This window comes from Rattus norvegicus, chromosome 5 (genome assembly GCF_036323735.1).
Source record: "Rattus norvegicus strain BN/NHsdMcwi chromosome 5, GRCr8, whole genome shotgun sequence".
NCBI lineage: Eukaryota > Metazoa > Chordata > Mammalia > Rodentia > Muridae > Rattus > Rattus norvegicus.
In genome coordinates, this window is record NC_086023.1 from 139,702,642 (window position 1) to 139,730,197 (window position 27,556).

The following is a 27,556-nucleotide window of genomic DNA, read 5'->3' on the forward strand; positions in this document are numbered from 1 at the left end:
TTGCCTTCTGACGCCCAACGAGGAAAAAGGCGTGAAGAATATTTCCAAGTCCTCATCTAAGATGTTACTACGGGGAAATGCAGACTCCCAGAACTTTCTTTCGCTCTCCCAAAGGCTTATTAGTGGCTCTTGCTTGTTCGTGTTTTTGTTTTTTAGGTTTATTTATTCGTTTATTATGTATACAATGTTCTGCCTACTTGTACACTTGCACACCAGAAGAGGGCACCAGACCTCATCACAGATGGTGATAAGCCACAATGTATTTGCTGGGAGTTGAACTCAGGACCTCTGGAGGAGCAGCCAGCGTTCTTGAGCCACCACTCTCCTGCCCGGTTGCTCATGTTTTACAACTGATGAGACACTGTACAATGCATAGACCTGGTCCACTCTGCTGGAATTCCCTTTGGTGGCTACAGTGAATTACACGAGTCTACCACCATCATCATCACCTTCACCACCACCACCATCATCAAGGCCCCAGGGAATTCTCCGTTCTCAGTTTCCACTTCCGGTACTGGCCCAAGAGACTTGGCAACAGTTCTAAACGTTGCACATTACTGTGTTTACAAGTAGCAAGGAAGAGAGTCTCTCTGCCAGACTCTGAATGGAACACCTAGGTTACATGCCCACCTGGCCAATCACTGCAGCCAGAGTATTGAGTGCCCTGATTGGTTCAAACCTGCTCTACCAGATGGAACAAGCCTCCTAATAGGGTTAGGGTTAGCCTCCTAATAAGACATAGGTCCTGGAAAGGACTTGAGGGGCTGGTAGAAAGGGAGAATTGGATGGGGTATCGTGAGTGACTTATACCTATAAGTCACTGGAGAGAATTCTAGCCTGGGCTACTAAGCAAGATCCTATTTCTTTTCTTTCTTTTTCTTTCTTTCTTCCTTCCTTCCTTTCTTTCTTTCTTTCTTCTTTTTAAAGATTTATTTATTTATTTATTGTTTACAGCACTCTGCCTGCATGTACAACCGCAGGCCAGAAGAGGGCATCAGATCTCATTATAGAGGTTGTGAGCCACCATGTGGTTGCTGGGAATTGAACTCAGGACCTCTGGAAGAGCAGACAGTGGTCTTAACCTCTGAGCCATCTCTCCAGCCCCAAGATCCTATTTTAAACAACAACGCAAAGGAGATGGATAGATGATAGATGGATGGATAGATAGATAGATAGATAGATAGATAGATACATACATACATACATACATACATACATACATACATAATCATCCAATACATAATACACAGGAAAGGTATAACTCAAAGGTAGAACACTTATTTAGCATGTACTAAGTCCTAGATTTGGTCCTCAGCACCACCCCCACTTGCAGTACATTTTAGATTCTTTTTTAAAAACATTTATTTATTATGTTTTATTTATATACATCATACAGCTTTCTGCCTGCGTGTATGCGCCTGCAGGCCAGAAGAGGGCACCAGACATGATTATAGATGGTTGTGAGCCACCATGTGGTTGCTGGGAATTGAACTCAGGACCTCTGGAAGAGCAGACAGTGCTCTTAACCGCTGAGCCATCTCTCCAGCCCCACATTTTAGATTCTTAAGAATGGTACCAAACTGAGTTGAAAGTTTCAGGAGTATCTATGCTTGTAGTCATTTATCTGTTTGCTCTCGGCTTCGCACAAGCCTTCCCACACTGCTTTGTACCGAAGGGTGCTGAACACACACATGCCCCTCACATCCCACAAAATACACCTCCCAGATTTCTTCCTGCCACCTGGATTCTTCTCATGTTGACCAATAGGAAGTTCCGGTGGGATCCTGTGTGCCTGGAGAGGGGCTGGCAGTTTGGCAGTCAGAAGCAAAGCTGTTATTCTCTCTACACCTGCCAGAGCTTCTGGCAACCGCTACTGCCTAGGGCGTGCAGACCTTGGAGTGTCTGTAAGGTTGGAGGCAGACCACTGTCACAGTTAGTCAGTGGCATGCAGGTGTGGCAATGGGTTCTCGGAAGCTCCAGAGATCGCTGATAGCCCTGTTTGTAGCATCTAGGAGCCCAGACCATACCCTTTCATCTGATTCTCTAGATCAGTGGTTCTCAACCTTCCTAATACTGTGACCCTTTAATATAGTTCCTCATGTTGTGGTGACGCCCCCATCCATAAAATTATTTTCAATTGCTACTTCATAACTGCTGTTTTGCTACTGTTTCGAATCACAATGTAAATATCTGATAATGTGAACCCCAAAGGGGTTGAATCCCACAGGTTGAGAACCACAGCTCTAGGCCTTGGGGGTGGGGAGGAGTTTTCTGCTGCTACTAAGTCTATTCTGCCTTACTCTGTCCCCTCCTCCGGGTCTTCTAGAGTCTTTCTAAACATTTCACTGAGCTGAATTCCTTGTTTGGGCATTTAAACAACTGTTCCTGTACCTTGTCTTCACCCCAACCGACTTGGTCTTGTCTTGGTCCTCGGAAAAAAGCTGACAGAAATAGCCAGCTCCCCGGCAATGAGGCCTTGCTATTGTGGAACTGGATGAAACTGTCAGAGGGATGCAGTGACACTCTGCCAGGGCACTGGGAAGAAGAGAGGGCAGACCTCCCAAAAAACACTGGGAGACTGCCACTCCCTCGGAGTCCACCTCCCCTTCTCCAATAGAACTGTCCTTTCCTTTCTTTGCTTGATACAGGGTCTCTTGTAATCTAGGCAGGTCTCAAATTCGATACATCCTCAAGAACGACCTTGATCCTCCTGCCTCCACTCCCAAGTGCTGGGGTTATAGGCATGTGTCTCCATGCTGGAATTCTGTGTGAGGATCAAATCAGGGCCTTGTGCACACCAGACAAGCACTCTATCAACTGAGCTGCACCTCCACCCTAGAACTGCCTGACACAGAGCTTGCAGTTTGCCTCACGAGATAACTTGACTCTGCTGTGGCAGCTTCAATGGGCTCCAAAAGAACCAGATGGACCCCTGGGACACAATTGACAAGGAAGCTCAAAACAGAGGGGGTAGGGAAATGTGTCTTTGTCACAAAATAGAGTTAAGGGAGAGAGGGGAGTCAAAGTCTGTTGCGACTGCTTCTTATTTACTTTTATTCTTTAGCAGTGCCAACACAGGGACAAATTGGGGGCTCTGTAAATTCCGCTTCACCTTCCGCCCTGCTTTCAGCAATCAAAGCAGGAAGCATTTATCCTTGTCAACACCAGAGGAACTGTCACAAAACCCTTGCCTCCATTCCAGCTTTCCTCTGTGGTCTCTTGGTGCTACCCAAGCCATTGTGGGGTAGTCAAGTATCCAGAGGGAATTGTTATAAAAAACACAGGAATGTTACTTCTCATAGCAGCACCTTGTTATGTCGGTACCGTTTTGCAAGCTGGGGTCAGGCAAATCCTAAGAAGATAGCTGCATTTAAGTGTGATCCTTGGCTGGAAACCATCTAGATTCTACTGAGCCGTTAACTTGCTGTGTGATCACAGGGAAGCCATTAGGAAACTCAGTTTCGATATTGTCATTGGCTGGTTTGTTTGTTTGAGGCAGGGTTTTACTATGTAGTTCTGGCTGTACTAGTTGTGTAGACGAGTTGGTCTAGGATGCACAGAGATCTGCTTGCCTCTGCTTCCCAAGTGTCAGGATTAAAGAAGTAGGCCACCATGCCTGTTCTAAAAGTAGGGATAATGAAAATTTATTTTGAAGCCAGGAAGTGGTGGCACAAGCTTTTAATCCCAGCACTCTGGAAGCAGAGGCAGGTGGAGGCCAGCCTGGTCTACAGAGTGAGTTCCAGGACAGCCAGAGGACACAGAGAAATCCTGTCTTGAAAATCATATATAGGGTTGGGGATTTAGCTCAGTGGTAGAGTGCTTGCCTAGCAAGCGTAAGGCCCTGGGTTCGGTACCCAGCTCCAAAAAAAAAAAAAAAAAAAAAAAAAGAAAATCATATATATACATACATATATATACATATATCTCAGCCAAACATGGCATTGCATGCCCGTAATCCCACTTCTCAGGAGGATGAGGCAGGAGGGTAATAAGTTGAAGGCCAGTCTAGGACACATGGCAAAAACTATCAAAAAAATGCTTTAAGTAAATTGTTTTGCTGGCATAGTGTCGTGCACCTATAACCACAGCCCTTGGGAGACAAAAGCAGGAGAATCAGGAACTCGAAAGTGATATCCTTAACTACATATAAAATTCGAGGGCAGCCTGGTCTACATAGCACACTCTCTAAAGCCCATAATAAATAAAGTTCTAAGTGGAGAGGAGAGCTGGGGGATGGTAAGGGAGCGACCTCTACTCTTTCTTGCCCTTCCCTGGGTTTCTGTGAGTGGCAAACAAGATGCAGCCTATGAAAAGGCTCTGAAAGGGACAAAGCACCACAGAGAAGCAAGGACGTGTCATCAACACCGTGGTTCCTAGCCAAGGAGGAAGGCAGGGCGCATGCAGAGGGCCAAGCAGCTGGGAGGCAGGGAGAAGAAAACTTTCTTTGTCTTAAGTTCTTCCTGGAGTTGTGCTTTCTTTGGAACAAACCTGACACCGAAGTCGTCAGAGAGGCTAAAGTGGGTCCAGGAAGGTGTTAAGGGGCAGGTAGGGCGTTTAGCAGCCAGGAGATGCTGCCAAGAACTCGCCACACTCTTCCTCTCCTTTGTAATGCCACAAAGGCTGTGATGGAAGGAGGAGGCAGGTTGTATCTGTGGGGCTCAGGTTCAAAGCCAGGTGTGCACTGGATCCTCTAACCAGCAATTAAGCTATTGGAGGGCGGGGATGTCAGGCCTCCAATCACCATCTCATTTGCTGGCAACAGACCCTGCTGCTTCAACACAACAATCTGGAAAGGACTGTTTAGAAAGTTCAGGAAACCAGGCTCCAAAGAGGGACAGACAGTGGAATCAGGCTTAATGAGCTACAAGATACAAGAACCCAGTCAACGTGGCTCACATACATGGGGTACCTCATAAGACCTAGAGCTGATTGGCAGGAGGCAGGCGTGATGGGTTTTATAAGCTTGGCCCAGGGAACGGCATTGTTACAAGGTATGGCCTGTTGGAGTAGGTGTGTCACTGTGGGTGTGGGCTTCCCTCATTCTAGCTGCCTGGAAGTCCGTATTCTGCTAGCAGCCTTCAGATGAAAATGGAGAACTCTCAGCTCCTCCTGCACCACACCTGCCTGGATGCTGCCATGTTCCCGCTTTGATGACAACGGACTGAACCTCTGAACCTGTAAGCCAGCCCCAATTAAATGTTGTTCTTTCTAAGTGTTGCCTTGGTCATGGTGTCAACAGCAGTAAAACCCTACCTAAGACAGCAGGTCTAACTCGGTTCTAATCCTGGTTTCTTCTTGTTCTGTTCACTTTTCCAGTGCCATCTCTGGACAAGATTGTCCCTTCATCCTCTGCCTAAAGTCAGTCAGGTTTCCGCTTTCATTTTTATTTCAATCCGTCCCTCTTCTTGCTCCTTTTTTTTTTTTTTTTTTTTTTTTAAACTTTAAGACGGATGCTATGTTGCCCAGACTGGGCTGGAACCTATGACCTTCCTACTTCCTTTCCATATATACTTACCGCCTCTCACCTTAGCTTGCAGGCGGCTTAGCTGCCCAAGGCCCACTTGTGTCTGGCCTCTCTACTTCAATATCCTCTGCCACCTGGAAACTTCCTCCTGTTCTTTACCCCAGAGATATTCTAGTTGGCTCATACAAGGCCATCAGATGTCAGCAGTTGGAAATGGTGCCCTTGTCTCAGGAGCCGGTCCCACCTGCTCTGGTCTAGAGGATGGAAGGGCTAAGGGGACAGAATCCTGTATGCTCCTTCTGGTCTTCTGGTCTCGCTCTCATGCTCCCTTCCAGAGATGGAAGTAGAGTGAGGTGAAGAGGAACTTGCGGGCAGATGGCGGCAGACCTCTGCGGGCATCCACACCCCAGCCTCTCGGGATACAGGAGATGATGCTGAAGTGGGTGGCTTTCCTCAGAGTGGACATGAGTCACACAGAAACTCTACCATTGCTGGGATCATGATCGGAGGCTCAAGAGTCCGGAGCTCCTGCCTGGAACTCCCCCCACAGAGTCACCATTTCATTCCCTTATTTACAAGAAGTCAGGTCTTAAGGCCTGCTCAGTGCCATCATGGATGGCTTCCTCCTCTCCCCTGTCCCCTTTTGGGTCCTTGGGAACTTCGGGTGTAGAGGCGATGAAAGCAGAAAAGCATTCGAAGTATAAATAGGGACCTAAACGCTTACCCAGCACTGCGTCCTGGTCGCTGTCGCTTATACACGTTTGTTCATTCAGCTTTACAGCGCCCTTATGCAGCCCGCAGCACATTTCACACATGCTGAAGGAAACAGACTCAGAGCGGTTCCCAGAAAATAAACAGCACAGCGGGGCTCCGATGCCAAAGCCTGCTCTGTTCATACTGCGCTCTGCAGTCTGCACTCCGAGCCATACACTGAGAGCCATCTTGGCCAGGGATGACAAGAGAGCAGGGGCCATCCGGGGACGGTGACATCTGGGCTGAGACAGAGCACATGGTCATCGGGCCACATGGTGGGACCGGGGATCACTGTAACCAGTGGAGCCGCCTGGTGAGCTGAGCTCCCAAGAAAGCTGGAACCCGGATACGGGCAGGAGAAGCGGGCTCCAAAACCCGCAGCAAGGTTTTGGGGGTATAGATCATGTTCTCCTGTTTTTTTGTCCTAGAAAAGAATGTGAGGAGGAGGCCAGAGGAAGCCCAGAGGAAAAGCGTTCCTCTACCTGACTTCCAGGCCTGCTTTAGGGTACCCAAGTTATGAGTTTGTAATCTCCCTTTGTTTTTCCTATCTCCTCCCCACATCTATCCCAGGCTGTAAATTTCAGGAGGGCCAAGCCGGGTCTAATTTACTCTTCCATGCCCAGTAGTGCCTGGCTCTTACTAGCTGCTCCATGAAAGAAGAGCAGGTGGCCTCCAGGGGGTTGCTGACAGCCCTGTCCCACAGATCAGAGTTTTGTTGTTTTTTTTAATGTTTAAAATTAATTTTTGTGTACGAATGTATGAGTGTTTTGCATATATATATATATATATATATATATATATATATATATATATATATATATATATCACATTCTTGCCTGGTACCTGCCAAGGTGACCTCAGAAGAAGCTGTCAGATCTCTTGGAGCTGGAATAACAGTCATGTGGTGCCTGAGGGTACTAGGAATCAATCCTGGGTTGCAAGAGTGACAAGTGCTCTTAACTGCTAATATCTCTCTCTCTCTCTCTCTCTCTCTCTCTCTCTCTCTCTCTCTCTCTCTCTTGTGCCTTCCCCCTTTGATTTTTTTTTCTTTTTTTTTTTCTTTTCTCAGAGCTGGGGACCGAACCCAGGACCTTGTGTTTGCTAGGCAAGCGCTCTACCACTGAGCTAAATCCCCAAACTGCCCCCTTTGTTTTTTGTTGTTTGTTTGTTTTGTTTTTTGAGAAAGGTCTCCAGTAGAATTTTATGAACCCACAGTGGAGAGAGAATTGATTCCTGAAAGTTGTACTTTGACTTCAAAACACTTTTGGCATGTACACACTGTTGCGCGCGCACACACACACACACACACACACACACACGCTTACTCACACAAATAAGCTAACTTGGCAACCATGTGTAAGTCAATAGTTCACTCTCTTAAAGGGGAAACATTTATTTATTTTATTTTTTTTAAATTTTTTTAACATCTTTATTTATTATATACATTGTAGCTATCTTCAGACACACCAGAAAAGGGCATCAGATATCATTACAGATGGTTGCAAGCCACCATGTGGTTGCTGGGATTTGAACTCAGGACCTTTGGAAGAGCAGTCGGTGCTCTTAACCACTGAGCCATCTCTCCAGCCCAGGAAACATTTATTTTAAGAAAAAGTTTCTCATGCTGAGCTTGGTGGCTCACACTTTTAATCCCAGCACTCAGGAGGCAGAAGCAGGGTGAGTTCTAGACCAGCTTGGTCTACGAAACGAGTTCCATGACATCCAGAACTACATAGTGAGACCTTTTCTCAAGAAAGAAAAGACGTCACAGACAAACTACATGAAGTAGCTTGAACTGAAATGTGCAGTTTCCAGAATGGCCACGTGAGGGAAGTAGTGAGCAACCTGCGGGCCGACTCTGGCTCAGCCTTGTCACCTGCTGAGGACCCAGATGGCAGAGCTGGGGTTTCCGGGGCTTCCCGGTCCTAGAACAGGTGGGCACTGGCCGGGATGCCTTAGGAATAGTCTCCGCAATGTGCTTGGTCTGGACTCTCACAGGCCCTCCTTGTGTATTCCCCCTAGACTTGGGAGGGGAGATGACGGGCCAGAGGGGCAGAATGGAGGGCGTTTATTCCCTTCAATTTGTGACTTGTCTTTCAAATTTGATATTGAGGTCGTTTCTTTGGTAGACAAGAAAGTCGAATGTCTCAGTGTTTCCCACTATGGTTTCTCAGCTTAAAAAAAGGTTTTGGTCTCCCGATGAGAAACATACCCATGTTTTGCTTCCGGTATATCATATGCTGTTATTATTTAAATGTGTTACCTGGAGTTTATTTCCCTTCTTCTGTAAGGCGTGGCTTTCTTCCCTTTCTCCACTTGACGAATGACCTATTTTTTTCTTTCCTATTTCTCCATCTTTGCTTTCTTGAGACAGGTCCTACTGTATAGATCAGGCTACCCTCTAATTCCTGACCCTTCCCTCTCAGCCTTCCAAGTGCTGAGATTACAGGCACGACCCTTCATGCCCAGTCCCCTCCCTCCGCTGATTCATCTGAAGCACCATCTTCATCTTCCCCGAATTCCCCAGTGTGGCTGAGCCTGTTTCTTTCATTTGGTTATTGTACAAATGCATGGGGTAGAGTCATAATTCAATACATGTAAACAGTGAGCGGTGATCAGATTAGGGTAGTTAACATTTCCCTCTCCATTAAACATTGAACACATTTTGTTAGCACACACTAATTCTATTTGTTTATGTAGGACAGTGTGCTAGGTCAGCACCTGTGTACGCTATGTACGGAGCCAGGGCAATTAGCATCTCCATTTCTCTTGTGTTACTTTGTGTTTGGAGACCTCAAGTTTCTTCCATCCAGAGGCCCATGAAATACTTAATTTCTGTGTGACTACAGTCATCAGTGGGTCTATTTCTGTATTCCATTTTGTTTCAAGGGTCTGTCTAGTCCTGCTTCGAGATGCCATACTGCGTTATCCACACAGACTTTATAATATGTTTTTAAATATAATTTAATTTTAACTTCGAAATTCTGCCTGCTGAATTCTTCCATTTGCACTTGAGAGCCAGCTCACCTCAGTCTTCTGGAAGCATATACGTAGTTTCGAGGGACCTGAAATTATATACATAAAATGTATGTTTGTGTATTTCTTCAGAAAGGAAGCCCAAGGTTTCCAACAATAAGCAAAGAAACCATGCTGCCCAAGGCGTGCCTGACTTACGGGTCCCTGTGACAGGAGAGAGGCAGCCTGGCTCCCCTCAGGCATTCTAACCCTCAGAGCTCTGAGTTCTCCGTCTTTTACCTCCAACATTGTTCCAGATAACTTCCCGGCCCTCACAGCGCCTACTTTAATCTAATTCTCCTGCCTGCTCCGGAACAAGCAGCCTTCCACACAGGCTCTAGTTCTAGGTCTGGATTAGACGGTAAGAACATTATCATTAATAAACGTATAGAATCCTGAGTCTCAGCTGACAACCTGAGGGACCCAGCCTTCCACATTGCCAGGCCTCAGTTTAGCATGTGGAGAAGGTATAGAATAGGAGGAGGGAAGCCCTTTAATTGGGGTCATTTCCCTAGTGCGTTCCACCTTCCCGCTCCTCATTTAGATTTTGCAAAATTAAGAACTCTCCAGCAATAGCCAGGCCTGGTGGTGCACGCCTTTAATACCAATACTTGGGAGAAAAAGGCAGGCAGATCTCTGAGCCTGAGGCCAGCCTGGTCTACAGAGTTTATTCCAGGATAGCCAGGGCTACACAGAAAAACAAACAAACAAACAAACAAACAAACAAAACTTCCAGTCTGAGAGCAGAGCTGACCAGCCCTAAGCTCACTTAAACATAGCTAAGTTAGGACCAGGCAGGACCCTAGGAGAGGAATCCTCAAGTCCTAAGCTGTGAAGCCTTTTTACATTTTCTCTAATTTTTCTTTAAATGGTTGTTTGTTTAATATATGAGTGCTCTATCTGCATGTACACCTGCACATCAGAAGAGGGCATCAGATCCCATTACAGATGGTTGTGAGCCACCATGTGGTTGCTGGGATTTGAACTCAGGACTTCTGGAAGAGCAGCCGGTGCTCTTAACCACTGAGCCATCTCTCCATCACCCTAAACTGCTGGGTCTTAAAATAGCACATCCATTTGAAGTTCATTCAGGCAGATGTCAAGCCTTGTGCAATGGTTCTTCTTGGTTGTCAACTTGACGACCTCAGGAGTTAGCTGAAACCCCCCAGTGTATACCAATGAAGGATTTTCCCCTTCATTAAATCATTTAACCTGGATCATTTGAGGTTGAAAGATCCACTGTTGACGGTAGCAAAGGAAGCTTGCTCTCTTTGTCTACTTGGCCTCCCCCTCACTAGCAACCCCATCCCTTCACTGACATTCGAACCCACTTCTTTGGCATTCTAGCATATATTAAAGACCAGCTGAGACATCTGGCCTTGTGAAATGAATGTCTACTGGATTCTTGGACTTCCCATTGTTGGACAGCCATTGTTGGACAAGCCAGAACACAGCCTGTAAGCCATTTTAATAAATGCCCCCCCGCCGTGTGTGTGTGTGTGTGTGTGTGTGTGTGTGTGTGTGTGTATTCCTTCTCTAAATTCTGTCCCTCTAGAGAACTTTGACTAATACAGGGTTCTCACTTGCAGTCCTATTGACACTGAGCTCGAACACTCTTTGGTATCAGAATTGGCCAGTATGGTTCGAGGGTTTTTTTCTTACTGGAAACCCCTCATGATTGTGGAAACTAAAAATAATTCCACATATTGTGAAAAGTCCCTTTAGGACAAAACCATACCAAATTGAAAGGCACTGCCACAGGTGGGGAGGGAGTTAAAACTGGTCCCAGGCTTGATACTCCAGCCCCTTCCTTACCCCAAGTCTGAAAGGCATATTGGAAAGTCCTTTTAAAAAGGACTTACTTTTACTTTGTGTTTGTCTGTGTATGTGCACACATGCGCTGGAGCCTGCAGATGCCACAAGAGGGCATCAGAGTCCTTGGAGCTGAAGTCCCAGTTTGTCTGACTCGGGTATTGGGAACTGAACTCCGATCCCCTTCAAAAGCAGCGCTCTTTTGTAACTGCTGATCTCCCCTCACCCCTGAAAATCTTTTACAGCAGGCACTTGAGCAAGTGTCATTTCTCTTCTCAAAGTTGCCCCTCTTTTTGTCGTCTTTAAAATGGACTCTATGTTTGGAAATCGTTTAGCCTTACTGCTCACCATCTGACTGTCCTGGATCTGGTTCACAAAATATGGGGGCACTAGGTGCCCCCAAAGACAAGGAAAGATGAGAAGAAACAGATTGTGTAGAGGAGTGGACAGGCAGGCGACAGGAGGAGCATCTTAGTAACTTGAGCGGCCTCCAACCCTAGTTTCTTAGAGGTTCACTTCTTCCAGGCCTACTCCTCAAGGATACACCTATTAGATTCAGATTCCAGAGGCCCCGCCCACCTGGCCCCGCCCTATCCATTAATCCCTCCCACCAACCCTAGGCCCCGCCCCTGGCAGGGCCCGCTTCCTCCCGCCAGTCGTGGCTCCGGCTTTGCACCCGGCGGCGACTGAGAACTGTGTGGCGACTGCGGAGCCAGCAGCGCAGGCGGGCGGAGCGGAGCTGTCCGGCCCGGTGGCGGGCGATGCCCCCGTGAGTCTCTGTCGCTGCCCCTCCCCGCCCCGCGTCCCTACCCCTTCGGAGTCCGCGCCCGTCCGGGGCCGGGCCGCGCCTACCGCTGGGTCCGCGGGGCGGGGTCCCGGGGCAGCACCTGCCTTGCCTTGCGGCGCCACTCTGCCAGCGGAACCCCGCTCCAGGCGTGGACCCCGGCCCCACCTCGGGGTAAGTCAGCAGGCCTTGTGCGCCTGCGAGTGGGCGTGGGGAGGGGGCTGCGGCCAGGGGACCACGCCGGGAAGGGGGGTTCCGGCCGGCCGCCGAGAGCTACGTAGGGATGTATGCCATATTTGGGGGGCTGGGGGCCCGCGATGCGCACAGCCTGGGATGACTGTGGGGCGGGGGCTAAGCCTGGGGAAACCTGGAAAATGGGGTAGGAACCCCACAATCTGGAGTACTTTGCTGACGCTCAGGGCTCACCTGGGGCCCTGATCAGCATTGCTTCGCATGGCATTTTTGCAAAGTGCTTAGAATTCCTCCTGGAAAAGGTAGCCTGCCTTTCTCCCTCCTGCCTGTACCCTGGTTGGGAAGCGGCCACTTTTTCCTTCCAACGTGACACCATTGTACCAGAGAAACACTCCCCTTCTTAGTAAAAAGGAGAGAGGTGGTGCTCACGCAGCCTCAGGGTAGGAAGAGGGGGCTTCTGGGAAGCTGGGAAAAAGTGGCCAGGGGCACGATGGGTCACCCAGGGCTTCAGGGAAGCTTGGCAAGACCCTTCATGGGCTATTTTAGCATCGTGTTCGTTTGGAAGGATCGGTCCCCTTTGGTTGGCTTCCTGGCTGCCTGGATCGCAGGCCCCTATTACCTCTGTACAACCCAACCTCAAGGAGTGGGTTTCCTCTCCTAGTGTCTCAGAAGCTAATGAATGGTCAGTCCTTAGCTCTTGTGGTCCCTGGCTAAGGTGGGAAATGCTGTATCTAAGCCAGAATAACAAGGAGCCATCAGGAGCCCTCAGGGCTTGGGCCCGGGGGGATGGTTATGTCCAACCCTGTCTCTGAGGGTGATATCTACAAGAGAAAAAGAAGGCAGCTGCTTTTCCTATTGCCCTATTCTCTGCTGGTGATGACTTCTCACTGGGCTTTGGGGCCTGAATGGTGGAAAGAGGGTCTTTCACCAAGGGATTGACAAACCATTTCCACAGTTGCTGCCAGCCACCAATTAGTCCATAATCACAGTCACGCAGCTAGCTGTCAACTGTCCCTGTCAGCAAGTGAAGAGGGTGGCCCAATGGGACACTTTCTGGGTAGGGGCCTGCTGGGGAGGGGTCCGTGCAGTTTGTGCCTAAACCTGGTATTCAGGGACTTCCTTGGGTTCTGCAGCCATCTGGCTGTTCACAAGGGGTAAAGCCCCAGAGCTGATTAAACTTGTCTTCAAACCCTGGCTCTGCTACTTTCTGGCTATGTGATACCAAAGGAATCACTTGCTTTCTCTGAACCTCTTTCAGCAAAACAGTCCTACGTTTTAGGAGGAATGAATACCATGGTAGGTTTGAGCAGCTTATCCCTTAGCCCTCAGGAGCTCAGCGGGTAACTGCTGAACTGTAAGCAACCCTGTGCCAAGCACTTGCTGGGGCAGGCATGCTGGAGCCAGGAGCTGAGGACTCAGCAGGGACCTCAGTCCTTTCCTCCAGGGGATGTGGTCGGTGTAGGTGTTGCTGTCTTAACTGTTCTCTCTCTCTCCTGGCCACTCCTAGTCTCTGGACATTGATTGGGTTTTACTCTTTGGAGCCCAGGCTTGAAGCTGCTGGCTGGCTGGCTGGTCTTCTCACCCTGAGCAGTTTCTGAGCGATGTAGTTGGGGGCGGGGCTGACAGGGGTCTGGGTGCTGTCTGTCCATAGCTGGAGTAGTAGCTGGCCCTTTAAGGAGTGAAGAAAAACAATTATCTGGCCTAAGCCTTGCATCAGCTGGAGCCTGGAGGGTCTCAGGGGAGGGGGAGGAAGGCTGGTGGCTGATTTCATTAGTGCCATGTGAGAACTCTCACCTGAGTCTGCCCCACTCCCCAGCTGAAGCCTTTTACCCTCAGGCTCTAGCCACCTCAGGGCTCTCTGACCTTAGGAGCCCTGCTTTAGAAGGTTTTTCTGTGTCCCCCCACTCTCCTCAGGAGCCCAGGCACGGGGAGTGTAGGGAAGAGCCTCTCACACTGTCTTTTTTACTGACTTTGGCAATGGCTCCTGCCGCTAGCATTCTGCTGACTTGGGGTGCAGAGTACATCTCCTACAGCAACATTTTGCCGCCGATAGATAACGGGGGTACCTCCACCATTTGTGTTTGCCTGACCTGGGTTGGGGGGTGTTTCTTTCACAGTAGGTACAGATGACTTGGCCACCGGCCTCCCTTCACGATGGGGCTGTGGGCACAGGGATGTCTGTTACGGGACAGGAGCTCTGCGGGTGAGATGGATTGGTTTTGAGTAGTGAGTCATAGGGTGTTGGGGTCAGTGGCAAAGAGAAGACAAGGGACGTGGGCACTGGACCGAGTATGGTTCATGTCCTCCACTTGTCATTACTGCAGGTCTCCGTCTCAACTCCCTTGTTTCAGATGGCTCCAGAAAGCAAGAGTTGTTGCTGGGCTTGGTGGTACATGACTGTATTCCTTGTGGTCGGTGAGGCAGAGACAGTAGGGTTGTTGTTACAGGACTCCTCTACACTAGCAAATTCCAGGCCAGACAGGGCTACAGAAGGAGACCTTGTTTGCACCCTGACTGACCCAGCTACCTAGAAGGCGCAGTTGGATTAAGTGTGATGTCAGAGTATGCAGCTGGGGGTGGAACCTTCTCTGTTGAGTCTCATCCCTTGCAAGTTTGGGATCCTTCACACTTAGTCCCCGCTGATGGCAAGTGGCTAACCTGAGTGATATAACAAGTTGGGGGCCAGCCTGGGCTACATGAGACCTTGTCTCAAACACAAAACAACAAACAACCCAGGATACCTTTAAAGGTCACTGCACAAGAAACAAGAAAGGGAGGCGGAGGAGGAGTGAGCACCCTTGCCTCCGCTGTTGGACAACACATCAGTCTGCCCAACGCCATTGGTACAATGAGCTCTAGGGTCTCGGCAGCGTCTTGCTCTATGGAACACACTCTAGCAGGGTCATGGTCTAGAGCAGGCGGTTACACGGGTGATATGTGTGGAAAGCCAGGCTTCATAGACCTATCACAGCAGGTTGCTCCCCTACTTTGGGGGTTCTAGAAGGGCTTCCAGAGAGGCTGACCTCTTAGCTGAGAATGGAGGATGCCAAGGAGGCAAAGTAGTCAGGGTGAGAGAGGCAACAGTGTTCACAGCTCCCGGTGGTGTGGGAAGAGCCTGGTAGTGTATCAAGATGTCACAGACAGCCAAGCTTCACCACCCTGGATTAGCAGGATAGGAGAAAGGTGAGGATTATCCTGAGGCCGGTGGCAACCCCTAAAGGGTTTTAAGGATTGGAGACAGGGTCAGACTTGCAGAGAGTGCATGTTCCAAAACCTGTGGGCACAAGTGAGCCTCCTCATGAGCGACCTTTTGCCCTCTCTTAGCCCTTCCCTTGAGTAGCAGCAGAGAGGTGCTCAGGGAGCCCTTGTTTATGTGGTTCTTCCCAGGAGGGAGACAGTTCTAGTCTCTCCAGATCCCTCTCTGTAGGCTGAGCCACATCTCAGCCTTGTTGACCCAAGCTCAGTCCTGGGGGCCAGGTTTTCCTCCAGGGAGTCAGGGCAAGGTGTAGAGCTTTGAAAACTGTCTGCTCTGTCTCAGAGTCCTAACTCAGCAGTCCATGAACAGAGCAAGATCCTATCTAAACTTTAATGTCATCAACTATAAAACGGGAAGAGGAAAGTGAAAATCTTGCTGGAAATTGTAAGGCCTGCGTCAGACCTCACACCAGAGCTAGCGTGGGAGGAATCCTGTGCTTAGTAGGACCTCATATTTTAAATTTTCTGCTTCCACTGTCTGGAAAAAGTGGTTTAGAACAAGGGGCCTGGGTTATTATCTAGCACCAGGCTTTTTATATTACCTAGCTTACAATTCAGGCAGGATGCAGACTTCATCAAAGATGGGGAGCGGGGTAACTATCTGTCTGAAAGCAGAAGCGGTATTAGTGTCAGTAAGGCTTACGTGGTGTTTGCCCAATGGTTCCTCTGCTAAGTACTTTATACACTCATTTTCACCAATGAGGAAAAAATAATCTTATTCTCCGTGATATAGGTGAGGGAACTGAGGTTCTTTGACCACAGCCCCAGTTTATCAAGAGAAAGACCTGAGATTCAAGGACAGGATGTCTGGTAGCAAGACAGCAGGCCTGGGCTGGGAAGTTTCCACCTAGGTAAAGAGCTGTCTGAGCTGAGCCTGGAAGAACTTGGCATTCATTCGTTCATTCATTCATTCATTCATTCATTCAACTCGATTCATAGAATCTTACTGTGTAGTCCTGGCTTGCTTGGCTGCTACTTTCAACTTACGGCAATTCTCCTGTCTCAGTTCCTTGGGCGCTAGAATTATAGACATGCACTGTCATGCTTGGAAGGGAGAACTTGGCTTTGCCCAGAGGGATGAAGGGATACAAAGGGAAGCTTTCATTTGGACATTTTCTAAGGCCAGGGTATGCTCCTTGGCTGGGAGAGGGAGCTTCAAGGCCAGGTGCCTTTGGGGTCTGAAAGCTTTTGGCTTTATGATTCTGACAGTCCAAGCCCAGAATCGCCGGCCTCTCTGTCCCTAGGTCCTGCTGTTGCCATGGCACCTGAGTTACACTGGTCCCTCTTCTCACTACACTGTCCCCTTGCTTGTCTTCCCCAGGTCATCTCACTTACTGTTCTGAATTTAGTTATCTTTTTGAGTTCAGTACCTGGTCTTACTGCTCCCCAGACACCACCTTAGGATCAAACCCAGGTCCCCAGCTCCACCCACCTGCACCTGCTCTGCTTCCAGGGTCCCTGGCTTGTCTCTGTCTCCGTCACCATCACCCACCCACTTGCTCAAGCTGGAAGCTGGAAATTCTCCTGGACACCTCCCTGTCTTCGCCCCCACAGCCAAGCCTAACAAGCCATGCTCTCCAGCGTCCCTCTCTCAGGTCATGTCTGCAGCCCCTCTTCCTGCTCACACCGCCTTCCAGAAGACCGCTTTCTGTCACCTAGACACTGAGGACAGCCTCCTACCTGGATTCCTTACACTCTCATGACTGCCCCACTTGCTGTCATAGATGTAGCCAGCACGATCTTCTAAAGATAAATGTTTGATTGTGTCATTTCCCTGCTTAAAACTTCCAGGACTTCTCAGAATAAAATCCAGATTTACTGACGCAGTCTCCAAGGCCCTGTGTAATCTGGTTCGTACCTCTCTTTTTTACACCATCTTCCCCCATCCTCTGTTACCCTCCACTGCAGGATGTTCACACATACTGTCCCTGATGCACACCCTGTCCCTGGGCCCTGCCGACTCTTCCCAAGTGTCACCACAGCAGAGAAGTCTAAAAGCTAAACAGGCCATATCCATAGGACCACCTCCTCCTCCTTCTCCTCTTTCTCCTCCTGTGTGTGTGTGTCTCTCTGTGTGTGGTATGCTTCGTGCACATGAGTGCAAGTACATATATCCGTGATATGGTCTCTCACTGAACTGGAAGCAAGATCCTCCAATTTCTGTCCCACCGACCACACACACACACACACACACACACACACACACACACACACACACACACAGCCTTACCTGACTTTTTATGTAGGTGCTGGGATTCGAACTCAAGTCTTTGTGCTTGCACAACAAGCCCTTAGAGATTAAGCCCCAGACTTGGGATCTTGAACTTCTTCAGAACGCCTGGCACTCTTTACTTGCTTCCCATCCTCTCTGCTCACCTGAGCATTCAGTGGGTCTGGAACCTGTGCTACCTAGCCCTGGCACATAGTAGGGACACAGCGAGTTGGCTGGTGCATGAAGAACAAGTACCTCTTCCTGCAGCATCCTCAGTGGCCTCTCTGCCAGCAACCCTTCCTTTTCAATTTTTTTCTCCACGCATCCCCAGAGTGATCTTTCCAAAACATAGAACTGACCCTCTGACCCCCTGCTACTTAAAATACTTCAATAGCTCCCCATAGCCGACAGGAAAAAGCCTCAGCTTCTTAGCATGGCGTTCAAAGCTCTTTATGATCTGTACCCGACTCCCTAACAACCCCCACCTCTCCTGCTTCCGCAGCAAGCTTTGAACACCTGGCTGTTTTGTGCCTCTGTGTACCTATGCTTGCTGTTCTCTCTGCTTGTGATGGCTCGCCCACCCCTCCTCTTGGCTAGAACTGTTTGCCTGCTGATATGGTTAGCCTACCCTGCCAACACCATATAAGTGTCTGCCTTCCAATAGGCCTGAAGCTTGGGTGCAAAGCACGTTGTTTTAGGGTGCTTATCCTTCTATCTCCAGTACCTTCTCTTCTGTTTTAATTAGGAAAAAGCAGGAAAACCAGCTTCAATGATAAAGGCTTGTTACAAGGAATGGAGTATGGGGGTGTGGACGGATGGATGAACAGACAACACTGGTCTAAGGAGGTGGAACCTGGAAGGCCAGGAGAATTTGAATCTTCATTCTCTGCATCCTGCTGTCTGCCTTTGCCTGTCTGTCCTCTCTGACTGGATTCGTTATCATGACCCTGGATTCTGGCCATACTCAGAATTAGCACCTCGGGCTTGGCAGATATAAGTCCAAATTCCCAGGAGAAGATCTGATTGGCTCTGAGGGACTTAGGTGCTACTCTGAACCACCCAGCTTTAATCTGCTGGGAGGGATCACAAGGTCAGATGTGAAGGAGGCTCCTGGAACCTTCCTCTGGTGTGTGCGTGGGTCACTATTAGCCAGGCAAGTGCTTTAGAAAATATCTGCTATGTATTTAAGGTGACAGGTGGAGCAGGCCGTGGGCAGAGTGCCAGCCTTCCATGCGCCTAGAGAAAGAGGGTCTGGAATTGTGACTTAAAGGAAGCTCATTCCAGGGTAATAGTGGTTAGGGCGGGCACCAAAAGGACCTGCCACATGTGGTTCAGGGCCAAGCACAGACAGAAGATACGGGATAACGGATTTCTCCACTTTGGAATGGGGCAAAGTAAGGCCTGAGCACTCAGATTTCATCATAGTCTCCCTCCAAAGCTGGGGATTAACGCCAGGGCCTTGTACACACTAAACAAGTCATCTACCAAGCTACACCCTTAGTATTTGAACTTTTTGAGACCCCATCTCACCATTTAGCCCAAGTTGGCTTCAACTTCACATTACTCCTGCCTCAGCTTCCCAAGTGATAGGACAACTCACACTCTTCCTTTAAGACTGAATTCACCAGTGGTAGCACATACCTTTAATCCCAGCACTCAGGAGGCAGAAGAAAGCAGCAAATCTCTGAGTTCGAGGCCAGCATTGTCCACAGAATGAGTTCCAGGACAGCCAGGGGTACACAGAGTAACCCTGTCCAAAATGATGAAGAAGAAGATGATGATGATGATAAATGTATTATTATGTACATTACATATAATATAATAATAAAAATAAAATGATACTAATAGCCATTTCCTTCCCTCTGTAAAGAACCATCTGGTGCCTGTCTCACCAGCCAGCCATTCTTGACCCATGTTGATGCTGCTGTCCGTGCATTTGACACTTACTCTATACCAGGCATCATCCACACGGTTCCATTATCTTTTAAAAATACAGCCGTGCTGTTATTTCACCCATTTTGAAGGCAGGGAAGTTGAAGCTTGGAGAGGTAGCGTTGACAGCGTAGAAACGTTCAGCTATATAACTCCAGGGCAAAACTCCTGCTCTTAGCTACTCGCCCTCCTGCCTGTTTGCTCCTCCGGGTTCTGAGGGCCTTAAAAGCATATGCCAGAAACCTTCCTTCTGCCTTTCCCACTGCCCAAGCCAGGATCACCCAGAGTGAGGGTGATGTCATCTGTGTGGGAGTCAAATCTCCAACTAGTGGGTCTGCCTTGAGGAGCTGCATGGCTGTGGGCAAGTCTCTTAGGCTGTCTGGGCCTCCTCGCATCTGAAAGATGCGGATTAAAATCCCTGCTGTGAGTTTCATATCAAATAGAGGACTATAGTGACAAGTTATAAATAGGAAAAAATAACCCTGAGCAACCTCTCTTATTTATTTATGAGCGTGTGTGTGTATGTCTGTGTGTGTCTGTACATGGGTGTACACCGTGACACACATGTGGAGGTCAAAGGACAGTGTGTGGAAGTTCTCTCTGCCTTCCACCATGTGGGTGTTAGGGATAAAACTTAGGTCGTCAGGCCTGGTGGGAAGCACCTTTACCTGCTGAGCCATCTCATCGGCCCCTAAGCGGAGCAGTTGTATAAAATGGTTATTCCAGAACGGGTGGCGGCAACATGGTGCCAGCCGGCTGCTGTGCTCAGCTCCTTTGAGAAGAAGGCAAGGTGGCTGGGCTTCCCATCTGATAGAGTGGCACCCTCATTGGGACCCAGGATGGTATGCCGGGGCTCCCAGCTCTGCTATGGTATAACCTCAACTTACTTGGTGAGACCATTGGTTTTATCAACTCTAGCAGATCGAGAATCACCCCGGGGAGAATGAGTGTGTGTACTTGTGAATGTCTTTCAGAACTCTCCAACCCCTCCCCACTTTGAGCAGAGAGACCTCAGACAGGGTTGAGCACTACGGTTGGTAACTCCATGTAGCTGAACTGTACTAATACAGCTTGTTTGGTTTGGCTTTTCGAGTCAGGGTCTCACACTCCTAGACGGACCTGGCATTTACTATGGAAACCCAGGCTGGCCTCAAACTTCTGGTGGTCATGCTGCCTCCCTTCTCTGGTGTCGGGGTTACCGTGGAAGCTGCATTCACTTCTTCTGAGTGGGTGTGCATGTGAGTGGCCATATACGACCGTGTAAGAGTGGAGATCAGAGGACAACTGTGGGAGTCAGTTCTCCTTCCACCGCGGGGTCCCAGATATTGAACTCCAGCCGTCAGGGTTGGAGGCAGGGACTTTTACCCGTTGAGCCGACTCACCAGCCTATAACGTTGTTTTACCTACGTTTACAATCTTTTCCTATTTATTAAAGGCGATATTGACTTTTCTGCTTATAGTAGCAACATAATTTCTATTTAAAATAATTCATTTAAGTTGAAAGTGTCAATTTAAAGAAAATAATGGACAGGAGACTGGGGTTTGGCAGAAATCACCAATGTGGTACACTAATGTGTGGAGAATGCAGAATTGTGGTGGGGGCGGGGAGTCAGAGATGTGGACCTTTTCCCTCCGGAATCTTGGAAGTTGTCTCTTCCATCTGCCTGGACACATTGAAGGTTTCTCCTGCTGTGTTGGCCTGCCTTCCTCTGCATGTTCTGTGTTCAGGCTTTCCTCCCCTTCCTCCCCTTCCTCCTCCTCCTCTTCCTCCTCTTACTCTTCCCTTTCCTCCCTTTCTTTCTGTTTGGTGGTGCTGGGGATCAAACCCAGGCCTTCTTCATACATGCTTACTCTCTGAGCTACCCCACAAGCCCTGGCCTGGGCTGTTCCTTGGTTTGGTGTGGGGAGTTTTGTTTTTTGTTTTGGAGGGATGGTTATGCTTTGAGACTCTTGCAGTGATCTCCTGCAGACAGGAGAATTTGTGTGTGGTCCTCAAAACCTGCTTGAAAGGGCCTGTTGGTATTGAGATGTCTGGATGGGGCCAGGGGAGACTTCCATTCTGGACCAGGACTTGGGATAGTGTGGTAGGAATGGCTCTAACATCATGATCCTCCCGTCTCCATACACAGCACTGACTTCGGAGCTCCCCAGGAGCCTGGAGTCCCAGGCTGCAGTGAGGCTCTGGGAGTTAAAGGCAAGGGAAGTAGTCCTCAGAGCTTTGCATCCCAGAGCTTGAAGCCATACGACAACAAAGCTAAGGGGCTTCGAATTCTCCAGGGTCCCCATTTCCCAACTCCTTCTACACACCTCTTTGTGCCTGTTTGTCCCTGGAGGCTGGACTGCAGCGAACAAGAACACCTCAGAAACTAGGTATCTCCACAGGGCTCAAGTCCAGTGTAGAGACTGCAGAAGGGAAGGAGGAAAAGAGAGGGGTCTGTCTGTGTCCTGCCTGCATTGTCACATTCACAGCTTGTGTACCTTGCCCTGGGCACCAGGAAAGTGGGAACCTGGGCAGAGTGTAGGTGTGTGCTGTATATCCATGGTGAGAAGGGGTCACCGTCAAGACATATTTTGTGTGTGTGTGTTTGTGTGTGTGTGTTTGTGTGTGTGTGTGTCTGTGTGTATGTTCTAGCACATATGTGTTAATATAATGTATCTGTAGTTCACTGACCCTCATGTGATATGCCTCAGGGTCTCTGAGGGAGTTTTCATGAGTCATTTGAGTGTGTGTGTGTGTGTGTGTGTGTGTGTGTGTGTGTGTGTACGTGTGCGCGCACACTCGCACATGCAGATCTAATGGATGCGGTGTGTATGTGGGTCTGTGGTCATTGCATCTCTGATGTGTGTAATGTGTGTCAGTGATGCACAATGATGTGTGTCTGTGCACGTGTTTGTGCGCCATGAATGCTTGCACTTTATGCCTGAGTGCCCTGTTCCGGTAGCTTGCATGCTGGGTGTGGTTGTGCTTAATGTTTGTGTATGTGACCTTCTTTGAACAGTGTCTTTCTAGCTCGGGTGACGATGGATGTCTGTTTCACAGGCCTGGAAGAGACCTGGGGATGAAGGAGGAGAGGCTGTTTCTGTCTGTGGCCTGGTCAGCTGAAGCTATGCTGGATATGAGAGGAAGGTCCCCAGGGTGGGCAGTGGGCACAGCGGCGGCGCCTTCCGGCTTGGTGCAGGGCTGGTAACTGGAGCCCCTTCCCTCCATGAAATATTGATCAGCTTGGAAGGCGGCCCTGACCAGGGGAGGGGCAGGCAAGAGTGCACGCTGGCCGCTGTCCTTGGTGCTGCCGCCGCCGCCCGGCTGAGCCTCTTTGCTCAAGAGGGAGCCAGCTGAGAGAAAAGCTTTGAGCCTAACACCATTAGCAGTCCCTCTGCCCCCTGATGAGTTTACCTGTCTCTGCCAGGACACCCTATAGGTGTTTTCACCCCTTCTAGGAAGGGGGAGCGTGGGAAGCAGGTGAGTGTCTTACTGAGACAGGTATCTTTCAGGGCGTTTGCCCCAGGGTTGGTCCTAGTTTACACATTTGTCTGTATTGCCTGTAGTCCTCACTGGACTGCTAGTAGTACCCTTGCCTATTCTCACAGGGTCCTGGGGACGATAAATGATGTGCTTACCTGCTGTGAGACAGAGCCAAACACCTATTTCCTGGGAGTGGCCATGTAGGCATACTTCACATGTGCTCATGGGTACAGAAATTGTTTTTTCAGTGCTGGGCTGAGATGGGTTAAGTGTTTGGGAGTCCCATGGCCCCTGGAATCCTACTGCAGCCCAGGCCTTCCCCAGCGTATCAGACCCTTCCCTGCCACTCCAAATTCTACCTTTCCTGTTATATATGGTGGTACCCAACTGTAATCCTAGAAGTTTGGGTAAAAAGGTTGCAAGGCCAGCCCTATCTATATAGCAGGGTCTTACCCATCTAATCAATTTATCAATTAGCACCCCGCTTTGGCTTCTCCTGCTTCTGAGACAGACCTCTCTGTGGTTTCTTCACAGTGAGGTGGTATAGCATTGTCTATCTATATTCTCAAGGCATCTTCTCTGAGTTTACCTAATTTTTTTTTAATGCCTTTAATCCCAGCACTCTGGAGGCAGAGGCAGTCAGATCTCTGAGTTTTAGGCCAGCCTGGTAAGACAGAGTGAGTTTCAGGACAGCCAGGGCTATGTAGAGAAACCCTATCTCAAAACGAAACAAAATAAAAATCAACCAGACAACAGCAGAAGAGAGACAAGGCCTCACTCTGCAGCACACACTGACCTTGAACTCATGGGGTTCCTTATGCCTCAGGCTTCCAAATGTTGGAATTGCAGGCCTGGACCACCATGCCCATCTTCTCCGACTTTGAACTGCCCGTTGTCCCTCTGTAGGTCTTCTCATGCCTTTCGCTGTGGGTCACACCTCTTACCCTGTCCTCATCTATACTTTCCTCTGAGCATCCCACTTGCTTTCTAACCCTGCTTCCTCTCTGGGAGCACACCCAGGCCTGCCCACTCACGTAGGTCTCCTGAGCTCAGCGGATCTGCATCCTGCCCAGTGCCTCCTGTATCTATAAACTGCAGTGTTGGTCTAGGCTCCTTGTGACTCATTTTCCCCTTTGGCCAGGTTTATCCTCAGGGACCTCAGGCTCTGCTGATGGCACCTTACATCTCCATCCTCCCATAAATCAGCACAGGTTCCATTTACTCCCTTCTCCAAAACGTGTTCCTTCACCCCTCTAGTGACTCCCGAGCCCCATCCCTGACTCATGCCTACCCTTTTCCCTTGTGCAGGGCAGCAGTACAGGCCTTCCAGCCTGTCTGGAGCAGCTCAGCTTCTTTCAGATTCTTCACTCAGTGCCAGATTGATGTCTGGAAAGCATGGTGCTTAGATCTTGTTAGATTTCACTCCTACGGGATTAAAAGACATGCTTCTTAGCGCCACAGCCAGGGCCCTCATTGACTGCTTGCAAGCGCTTTTTTCAGTCCCCTCTGCCACGTTGCCTTCTCCCCTGGTATGCTCTGCTTTTGAGCCTCTGAACATGCCTGTTCTGTGGAGCATTCCAGTGCATCCCACCGTTTTCCTGTGCAGTGGCCTCTGTCTTCCCATTCCCACCTGCTTTCTGCTCTGCTCCATACGTCTCCTTGATACTGTCTCTGGTTCTCCCCATCCTGCAATGTTCTTTAGTTTTACAGAACACCCAGAGTTTTCTCTTGGCATCTCAGGTCCATGAGTCCTGAGTCCACGGTCCACAGGCCAGTAGCAAGCTGATAGAAAAAAAAATACAGAATTCAGGCTCTGTCTGTGAGCCCTAGAGCCAGAATTGCATTTCAGCACGATCTCTAGGTGACGTGTCTTCCTCTGAGCCTGAGAAACACTGGTTCTTTGGGTATACGGTTCGTATTGGTGTGTGGCCTATTGCCAGGATATGGGAGGATAATCTCCGATGCCAAGTTTAGCACCATCAGGTGACGGCTGCCATGTTGGCCAGGGTCCACAGTCTATGGTGGAGGAGTGGATAGTGGAGATGGCCAAGAAGATTGCGTGGCCTTCCCACCTGGAATCTCTACCCTCCCAGGCCCCTGGGCTCCAGCTCTGTAACCCTGCAGAAAGGACTCTGGCAACCCAAGGAGGAATCGATTAATCAATAGAAAGCAGTCATCAAGCATGTAGCAGAACTTGTCCCCGTCTCAGAACACACATGGGTGGAAATGTCTGCTACTTTAGCATATGTTTTGGAAAGGAAAATATTTATTGTTTTTCTTTTATTATAACATTAATGCAGTTTCTAAAGTAGTAGCTTTAGAAAACACAATATGTCACATGAAGAAAATACAACTGACTCATGGATCCTCTCTCCACCAGCGTTCATTTAGTGCTTTGGGTTGCCATTCATTCTTTCAATAAATATTTACAGAGCCCTGCAATAGTTGCCAGACCCGTGCCAGGTACTGGGGGTTTGAGGTGGAGAACACAGTTCCTGTTTTTAAGCATCTCACAGCCTGAGGCTGGATATGGAAGACAGGCACTGAACAAGTTACAGACTGCAGGATATTCGTTTCTCAGGGCTGCCGAGACAAAATAGCACAAATAAGACAGCTCGGAGCAGCCTGGACCTGTTCTCCCACAGCTCTGGAGGTTGAGAATTGGAAATCAAGGTGTCTGACAGGTCGATTCCTGGTGGCTACTGACAATCTTTGGCTTGTTGACTCCAGTCTGGACTTATATGCCGTTCTTCCTTTGCCTCTGTTCAGTGCTGTCTTCCCGCAGGGGACACAAGCTGGAATAGAGACAACCCCACCTCCACCGCCTTTCAGGATGACTTTAATCACATCACAAAGATCACATTTTCAGTCAAGGCCACACTCAAGGTACAGGGCCTCAGGACTTTAACCCATAATGTTCAAGGACTGAACAGAGTTCTGGAGCAGCAAGAGAGGACTGACGTTGCCCTGGAAGATTGCTAGGAATGATGATCTTCAAAGGGAGACTGAGAGAAGAGTAGGAATCAGGTAGGCAAGGGTGGAGGCAGACAGTCATGCAGTTCTTGGAACATGGCAGTAGGGGAAAGCTGTAGAAGAGTGTCCCAGGTAAACAGAGGAGACACAGTGGTACTTGTGAAGAATGAAAAGAAGTTAGTATGATCCTACTACAGAAGAGGGCAAGAAGCCAGGATGTAGTGGGACCTATGGGGGCCGGGGGAGGGGGGAATCAGGGACTGACATCAGGGCCAGGGGAAGGGTATGAGACAGACAGAAGGGTATGGGGTCAGACAAAGGGTTGGGTTTCTTCTTGTGTAAAGACCATCTCTTTCTGTGACTGACCATCCTGCAGACTGAGTTGCTGTAAGTTGCTGGCTCTGAGGGGACACATAGAGCCATGTCCTCAGGAGTCCCCTGGCTGGGAGAAAGTACATGTTAGCTCTGAGCCTGGAAGGAAGCAGAAGGTGGCTCTTGCTTTCCATATACCTGCTCCTCCCGCTCAGAGTCTGCTGGACCTGTGAGGACACAGCCCCAGGACAGAGGGAGGCATGTGATCACTCCACCCTGCATTACTGTGAAGGCTGTGATTGAGGATGTGTCCGGGGCCTGGGTGGTGCTCTGAGGCGAGAGACTCAGACGATGGGGGAACATAGATCTCTCAGGAACATATTTTCAGAGCTCTGCTTTCCGGGACTGTCTGGAGCCTGGTGCCTCCCAGCATAGGAAGGCCTATGGGTCTCAGCTCATCCTTTCTCACACCCTCACAGGGCTGTTCCTTTTCTGTGTGTGATGGGAGAGTGCCCTAACCCTACCCAAAGCTGCCTGAAACTGCCTCGAGTTGGCTGGGTGGGCCAGTCTGGGTGGAGGAGAAGTGGGTCAGCTGGTAGCCATGGTGACAGCAGCTGCTCCCTGCCAGCCTTCCCATCTCTTTACCACAAACCTCACGGATGAGCTTCTTTGTCCGGTCTAGCAGAGATGGGGCCAGGAGAATGGGATTGGGGGTTGGAGAGTGTTTGAGTGTGTATGTGTTCATGCAAGAGCCTGCTCCAAGCTTATGTGTGGGCCTCAGCCTAGGGAGCCAGGTTTGGGATAAGGCACGTCTTGCTTTCCTGCCAATGGAAGCAAGGGGCTTTGCTGTTGCTCCTCTGACTAGGCAGGGCCAAGGGGAGGAGACACTGCATGTGACTGTATGAGGTTTGTACACAGACTCTGAATAACTGTGTGGCCACTTCTGTGTGTCTTTGTGTGGGTGCGCATCTCGGTTGGGGCGTGTGCATATCCGTGAACACATGTGTTTCTGTCTCTAAAACGTGGGTAGGTAGCAGCTTTATAGGTCCATATGATGCTATCACACTTGAGATGAAATGAGGTGTGCACTCTCTCTCTGTCTCTCTCTCTCTGTGTCTCTCCCTCTCTCTCTCTGTCTGTCTCTGTCTCTGTCTGTCTCTGTCTGTCTCTGTCTCTCTGTCTCTGTCTCTGTCTCTCTCTCTCTCTCTGTGTATGTGTGTGTGTGCGTGTGTGTGTTGAGAGTGTTGCCTTGAAAGTCAGAGGTCTCCACATTAGGAGATTAGGTGAGGTCCGCTCTCCACCCTGGCAGCCTGTGCTTTCTTGGACTAGCCTGCCTCCCCACCACATACCAACCTTGTCACCCTCCCACTGCGCCTCCCTCTGAACAGG

At 49.3% G+C, this 27,556-nt stretch overlaps 1 protein-coding gene across 2 annotated transcripts in view; it reads left to right on the forward strand.

Annotated features, from left to right (window-relative positions):
• The first annotated feature begins 11,660 nt into the window (after positions 1-11,660).
• Positions 11,661-27,556, forward strand: part of Rims3 (regulating synaptic membrane exocytosis 3) — a 39,844-nt gene continuing 23,948 nt past the window's right edge. The window contains exon 1 of one of the 2 annotated variants that reach the window (XM_039110727.2): positions 11,661-11,813. The gene's annotated coding sequence lies outside the window, so the exon portion shown is untranslated. Of the gene's footprint in view, positions 12,003-27,556 lie in introns of both variants that reach the window. The other variant, NM_022931.2, reaches the window with a different exon arrangement.